Source organism: Pinus tabuliformis, chromosome 9 (genome assembly GCF_031772625.1).
Source record: "Pinus tabuliformis cultivar Carrire ecotype Pingquan chromosome 9, CPIR1, whole genome shotgun sequence".
In the NCBI taxonomy this organism is placed as follows: Eukaryota; Viridiplantae; Streptophyta; class Pinopsida; order Pinales; family Pinaceae; genus Pinus; species Pinus tabuliformis.
Window position 1 is genome coordinate 702871052 of NC_142307.1, and position 7435 is coordinate 702878486.

General features: G+C 37.8%; 1 pseudogene; it reads left to right on the top strand.

Moving 5' to 3' along the window:
- Window positions 1-247: 247 nt before the first annotated feature.
- LOC149150611 (AP2/ERF and B3 domain-containing transcription factor ARF14 pseudogene) lies at window positions 248-2245 on the top strand (annotated as a pseudogene).
- The last annotated feature ends 5190 nt before the right edge of the window (window positions 2246-7435 follow it).

A 7435-nucleotide genomic window follows, 5' to 3' on the forward strand; every position in this document is an offset into this window, starting at 1 on the left:
CTGTAGGCAATTCTGTCTACCTAAAATATCCTCTGAAACAACCTGAGGCGCAGACCTTTAAAATTCCTTGATATTATTGCCAACCTTTCAAAGAATATTTGATGCTCAATTATTGTATTCCAAAGAATATAATAATAAGATGAACATGACATTATCAACTGCGGCGTCTTTGGCTCTTGATGTCTGTTAGGTTTGTGAGCAGATAAGTCCCCATCATTAATTTATATATATTGCAGTAGAGATTCTAGTCTGCACGGGTCTGTGTGCTATGATGAGTTTGCATGGTCGAGCCAAGAAGTCTCTTGCTCCAACCACTTTGAGGAAGTCGTAGATGGACTGTCCGATGGACGCTGAAATGAGTTGAAGTTCAGCAAGAAGAATACTTCTCCATCTAGCGCCTCCTCTGTTGAAGTTCAAGAGACGACTATGAAAGAGGCAATGGAGGGTGACTCTTCCACTGAACACAATCAAGACAATGAGGTGGGCAGCGCTGTGACTGAAGAATTCTCCCCTTCTATCACAGGTTTCTCAGAGAACGGAAGACAGCTAGAGTTGGAGGAAGGTCAATTGAAGGACTGGGTTTTGGCAAGATCGAAGGGAAAGAATAATCGAGGGCTGAAGAGACTGGGCGGCGGAATAAACGTGGTACCGGAGTCTGCCGGAGAGTCGGACGGATTTGAGGTTATGAGAAGATATTCATTAATGTCGTTGCAGCAAACTAGTAGGTTGCAATCGTCTCAGTACAAGGGCATGGTTCCGCAGCCCCATGGCCGATGGGGTGCACAGATTTACGAGAAATACGAACGCGTTTGGTTGGGAACGTTCAACAAGGAAGAAGACGCTGCCATAGCTTACGACAGCGCGGCCCTCAAGTTCCGTGGTCGGGACGCCATGACCAATTTCAGTTCCGACCGAGTAGGCAATCGGGAAGAACAAATCGTCGACCTGCTTCGAAAGCACAGTTATGATGAAGAATTTGAACATAAGAGCAAGAGGATCATAATGACGGCTTCTAGGCCGGCCAGTACGAATAACGAGGAGCCAGGGTCGGAGGGGTCCGGCAAGAGAGAGACGGAAACCAAGTGGCCGGACGACAGAAATGGAAATTCTGCCATGGCCGGTCTTCTGCGAGAGCACCTTTTCGACAAGGCCGTCACGCCCAGTGACGTGGGCAAACTGAATCGCCTTGTTATTCCCAAGCCGCATGCTCAGAAATATTTCCCTTCGGTAATAGATTCCAGTGAGAAGGGGTCCCTCTTGGATTTCGAGGACAGCACGGGGAAAATCTGGCGTTGCCGTTACTCGTATTGGAAGAGTAGCCAGAGCTACGTGCTGACCAAAGGGTGGAGTCGGTTTGTGAAGGACAAGAAATTGAAGGTCGGCGACTTTGTTTCGTTTCACAGGGGATCGCTCGAGCCTCGGCAGTTCTACATCAGCTGGAGACGCAGGGCATCGGTTCGACCCCAACTTGGAGTCGGCCCCCAATCTCCCCAATCCAAAGCGGAATTTGTGCATCCCATGAAACGCTCGTTGTCCTCGAATAGTTTCAATTCCGGAACCCAGACAACTGTCGTCGGTAACACTGAATGGTTGCCCATCGTCTGGCCCAGTTCTAGTAATTCCGATGCGTTTACGCAGTTCAACTCTAATTATATGCCTCCCTTGGTGAAAAAAGTGGGTAATTTTGATCACCTCTGGTCTCATATCCCGGCAACTCCTCTCAACGGAGAGTTTTCTTTCTGTTTCTTGGAGCCGCCCGCCAAACAAGCAGACCGAAGCAGCTTCCACAACTCGCTCAATTCCGGCGAAGGAAGTACAAATATCAAACCATTGCATCCTTTTGTGAACCCTTCTCAATCCACCGCGGCACAAGAATTGGAGACCACGGAACACAAAGCGACATCGAGTCTGGATCCTGCGAGCAAGAAAGGAGTAAGACTTTTTGGAGTTAGTTTGACGGAATCTGAATGATCGTCCCATCCCTTCCTAGTCCCATGACGACGCTGCAAATAATAGGACGTACCTAATAAGCACACTGCAAGGGAAAAGTGCGAAAGGTCTCCCACCGATACGCATAATGTGGAATTTCTTGAGCATTTAATCCGGTAAAATAAATCAGTGAAAGTGTTAGGGTGTTTATGCACTTATATTAGTGCATTTTAGTGAAAGTTGAAGTGTTTTTAAGTATTTGGTATTGGTGACATGAGGTAGTGAGACCCAGCTATTACCTATAGTTAATAGTTTTAAAAAAATTTGGTATTCTCCATTGTAATGTGCGAGAGGGAGCAAAAGCTTCACTTGCTGGTTTTGGTTGCATTTAAGTCGGAGAATAATAATAGATTTATTATTAAATGAGTTTTTTTGTCTACATATATGTGGGGTTTTATAATTTTTTTTTTTTTACATTATTTTATTATCAACAAGATATTTCAAATTTAAATTTGAAGGAAATTATTTGGATTTAATTCGAAAAACTTTCATATTCCTTATCATCTATGTTTATAATTAGTGGTTTTCCCATTTACATATAGTTTACAAATTCTCATTTCAAATGTAATTTTTTGTTTTTGTGGTTATCTCTTTTTCAAAAGCTTGCTTGCACCAAGGACTCTATTCATGCCACTTCATCCCAACCAACTTCCTGATTTTGTTTCCATCTATGTTGGCTTTAATATTTTCCTTTAAATCAATCTATTAAGCTAACAATCTCATATACTTTATTTTATTATTAACAAAATATCTCTACTTTAAATTTAAAGGGGGAATTCTTAAATTTGAAGAGGGAATCATTTGGATCCAATTCAAAAAAACTTCATATTCTCTACCATCTACGTTATGTTTAGACCTGAGACTAGTAGCTCTTATAGACTTCACTAGCTCTTATATAGTCGTTTTCTCATTTACATGTAGTTCACAAATTTCTATCTCTAAAGATTCCTCTCTATTCATGCCAATTCATTGTAAGCAACTTCATTAGTTTGTTTCCATCTAGGTTGGCTATAGTTTTTTTCCTCTACATGGGTCTATTAAATTAAGGATCTCATGTCATCTCCAAGTTGGTTTTCCATGCACTGTTATCAAACCCTTTGTGGCTTGACCAAATACTAGAGTACTTTCTTGAGGAAGTAGTAACTTCTCCTTTTTGACACTTATTTTGATTAAAAACAAAGGAAAAAATTAAATTGATGCAAAAAGCAAATAATTAAAAAGATTACATAGATGCGAAAACACATATGATTACCTTGTAAAACAAACCAAGGAAAAACTAGCCAACACAAAATCTATTATCTTATGGCTTACAAATAGTCTCTCTTTGACTTAAATGCAAACACTCTAGCCTATCCAAGTGCCTTGTTCACTCATTTTTGGGAATTGAGAAACCTTTTAAAGTTTTTAGGTACATTAATACCAGCTTACTTAGTCTCTCTTTGACTTAAATGAAAATACTCTAACCTATCCAAGTGCCTTGTTCACTCATTTTTGGGAATTGAGAAGCCTTTTAAAGTTTTTAGCTACATTAATACCAACTTACTTAAACCACCACTGGTGACCTAACAATATTGACTCTTTCACCGAATCTAATTTACATGACAATGCCCCTTTACACTTAAATTATAGAAATTATTTTGACCCAATCTGAAAAGCATGCCTCTCCTCTCCCGTCTCACTCAATTGTATATCAAAACTTTACCAATAAAAGGTGTGGTAAGTCCATTTACATATAATTTAAATAAAAAAAAACATCCTTAAAATTATTTTTTTAATTTATTTTTATTATTCTAATGCTAAGCTATCCTTTTCTAACTTTACTAATTGCTCACACTCCCTTTATATATTCATCACAACCAGAACTTGCTAATTGGGTCTTTGCTTCTCTATTATTAGCAATTTCATATTATTTTTATTTGTGGGCTAATCAAACACTATATAATTAAAAAATAATTATAAAATTAGAACAGTAACCCATATAATTTACTTGGGAAAACTTCAAGTGCGTAAAAACCATCCAGCAATAAATCCATAATTGTATGGCTTAAAAACAACAATTCCTCAATTTAAATGGAGAAGTCTACCCAAAGACCTTGACCTCAACCAACTATGCCTTCCTCTCAATTTTAACTTATTACACTGAAAAATCCTCAAACATTTTAAAAAAACTTTAAATACATGTAAAACCACAGCCCATGATATTATTGACTTTTACTCAACATCGACAGCTACACTCTCAATTTATTTTGGATTTTGTTCTTAAAATTGAAAACCATCAACTATTATTGACTTTTACTCAACATCGACGGCTACACTCTCAATTTATTTTGGATTTTGTTCTTAAACTTGACTCTCGTACAAAATGGTTAAGCGTATCACATATGATGTGAAATCGGTGTCTTAACGTCAAATATTCTTTGTCTAAAAACATGTAAAACCACAGGCCATGATATTATTGACCGAAAACTATTGACTTTTACTCAACATCGACATCTACACTCAATTTATTTTGGATTTTGTTTGTTTTTAAAATTGACTCATGTACAAAATGGTTAAGCGTATCACATAGCATGTGAATTCGGTGTCTTAACGTCGAATATGATTTGTGTTAATTGTATACCCTTAAATAAATAAATAAGAAATTATATTTAAAGTAATTTAAATTTAAATTAAATTTATTTATTAGTTTAATTATATGATGCGGTTGATATAAGTTGATAGGTTATATAAAATAGGTGCAGAATCATATTAATGTGTTAAATAGTTGCAATGTATTAGTAAATGTGGTTGATATACATGATTGCATTTTTTTTTTAATCTTTTAAATAAATTAAAATTGTTTCACTAAGTGGAAATTTGTGTAAGATTTCTATCATAAATTTGTATTATAAAATAGAAAAAGAATACATTTATATTTAGTTCACCTTTAAATGATACAATGTATCGGTCCCCTTCTCATGCATCTAGGGGTGTTATCACTCACATTTCCCCAACTTCAACGATAATCTTTCTCTTCTTTAAATTAATGATCACCTGATTGTCGAATGCCCAATTGATCCCCAATAAGGTTGGGTATGGGTCGGTGTCGTGAATGATATTTATAACTTTGAATTTGAAAATTCTTGTAACTCTGCCGATATCAACTAACACTCCCATTAGACTACCAATGGGAAATATATGATGATAATTAGCTAATATAAACTGAATGGGGGACCAAATTAACTTTGGTTTCCCCATCACCTCCCAAGTACTCTTTAGAAGAATATTTACATCAAAGCTCGAGTCCAGTATGACATTATCCATTTCATATTCCCCAACTGGTGTGCCAAAAAATGAACTCCTTACTTTTTCTCTTCTAGTGGGCTACCTAATTTATAGTGTGCGAATATGTATGCACGATAGATCCTTTACAATCCATGGCACTTTGTTCCACTAGTTGCCTAAATTTCTTGAGTCCTTCTGTATCCTTCACTAAATCTAGACAAATTTGGAGAAAATTATGAACTAGAACTACCTCTATCACAAGCTCCCTACATACAGTATCTTCATAGATAGATGATATATCCGCTTCACGAATTACCTTCGGATTGTCCCATTATGTAGCAACTATATACCGTCATACTTCTTTGTACATCATCTTTTCCTATACAGGATCAATTTTGGGACGAGGTTCAGGCACCCTCCTCACCCATTGTCACTATGGCAGTTTAGAATTCACAACATCTGCTCGAGTTCTAACACCTTCTTTAGTTAATGTGCTAGCCTGTTATTGGGTTCAATAGGGCTCAACAACTATCATATGCACATTTGACCCTTTCTTATCTTGCCATTTGGAAATCAACTATGGGAAATTTTTGGTGGAATGGTCTAACACCCTGTAGTGTGTACATGTGCAACAAGGATTGGGGAAATATTGCATAAGATGTCCCTACTATCCAGAATTATAGAAAAATATTGTTCCTCGACCTCATCCAAATCCTCCTCTCCCTCATGTTGGTCCTCCCAAACCTCTAGCTACTAGTCTTTGTCCTCGAACCAACTTGTTGTATTCTCTATGTTGGTTGTATCTTGGTTGATTGAAACCAGCTAGCATGGTTTCAGTCCCTCCAGGTCACTACAACTGAAATGGATGAAATGTGCATTCACACATCAACTCTAATGTGCAGTGATGATGAATATCATGCTCGAACGATTTACAAAAATCACAAAACAAAGCATGGGCCATATCTTCATATTTTTGCATCATCGAAGTGTTCTATGGAGTATGTCCCCACACTCGACAAACTTAACATCACATTCATATTCCCTGTGCAATTGGATTCAACGCGATAGTCACCCTGAAGTTTGTCAACAACTTGCACTCGTTATTGTGGTGACCCTCTATCCTACAAATGGTACAACACACTTCCTCCCACTTCTATTTCCCTTTGGTCAAATCTTGAAGTTGCAAAGTCAACGCAACTAGTTGTGACTATACCTAAGCCATACCATTGCTCTCTCCACTTCCTATTGGTGAAGCCTCTAGCTTCAGCATGAGATATAAGGCCTTTGAATGTAAGATGATTTGTTGTTGCATAAACAATATCCTTATATAGGGAAGTAGTATAACAATAAACCACTCTTTATGTTCCGCGTTCGAAATTTCGAACATCAACCTATCCTTCAAAATCTTAAATCATTGATCAAAATCCCACAGAGACTCACTTGACCCTTACTTAATCTCCCTTAACTCAATAATACACTAAGATTAATAGTTCAACTTCCAAAAATCTCTTATCAAAGATAGATTAATCTCATTCAAGGTTATATTCCACCCAATGAGGGTCGTGCTCTTAAATTTCATGTACCATATAAACATGTGATCTTTGAAGGTTTCTACCAATATTCGTTGCCTCATCCAAGACCTGTTTAGCTGTCCATATGGCCTCACATAAAAAAAAAATTCTTCTAGGTCTTCATTCCCAGCACCATGGAACATAGGAATTCTTAATTCTATGCCCACCATTGAACTTTGTGCAGTACTTCTCTATGAATTACTCCCACTTGCACACATTAAACCATAAGAAAATTGTGCACTTGTTTTTCACCTAACTAATCTTGAGTACCCTGCGATGCTCCTCCTATGTCTTAACCAATTCGACTGCTACTAGTACCTCCACCTCCTTAACTATAATTTCCCAATATGCTAGTTGTGACAGTATCTTGACTACTTACCTCTAGATGAGTAGAAGAACGCACGTTTGTGGGTACGAAAATAAGCACAGTCTCATTTTGTTGTCCAGGATTTAAGGACTCCATGCTACATGGGCTTAGCTATTCTTCCTCATCTTCTCCAATGCACAAGGTACTGAATTGCATTCCTTCATAACTTTTGTCACTTGGACTACTCCTCATCTTTCGGTGGCCTCTCCTCATCCCTCTCCTCAGGCTTCTCCTTTTGGCAGGA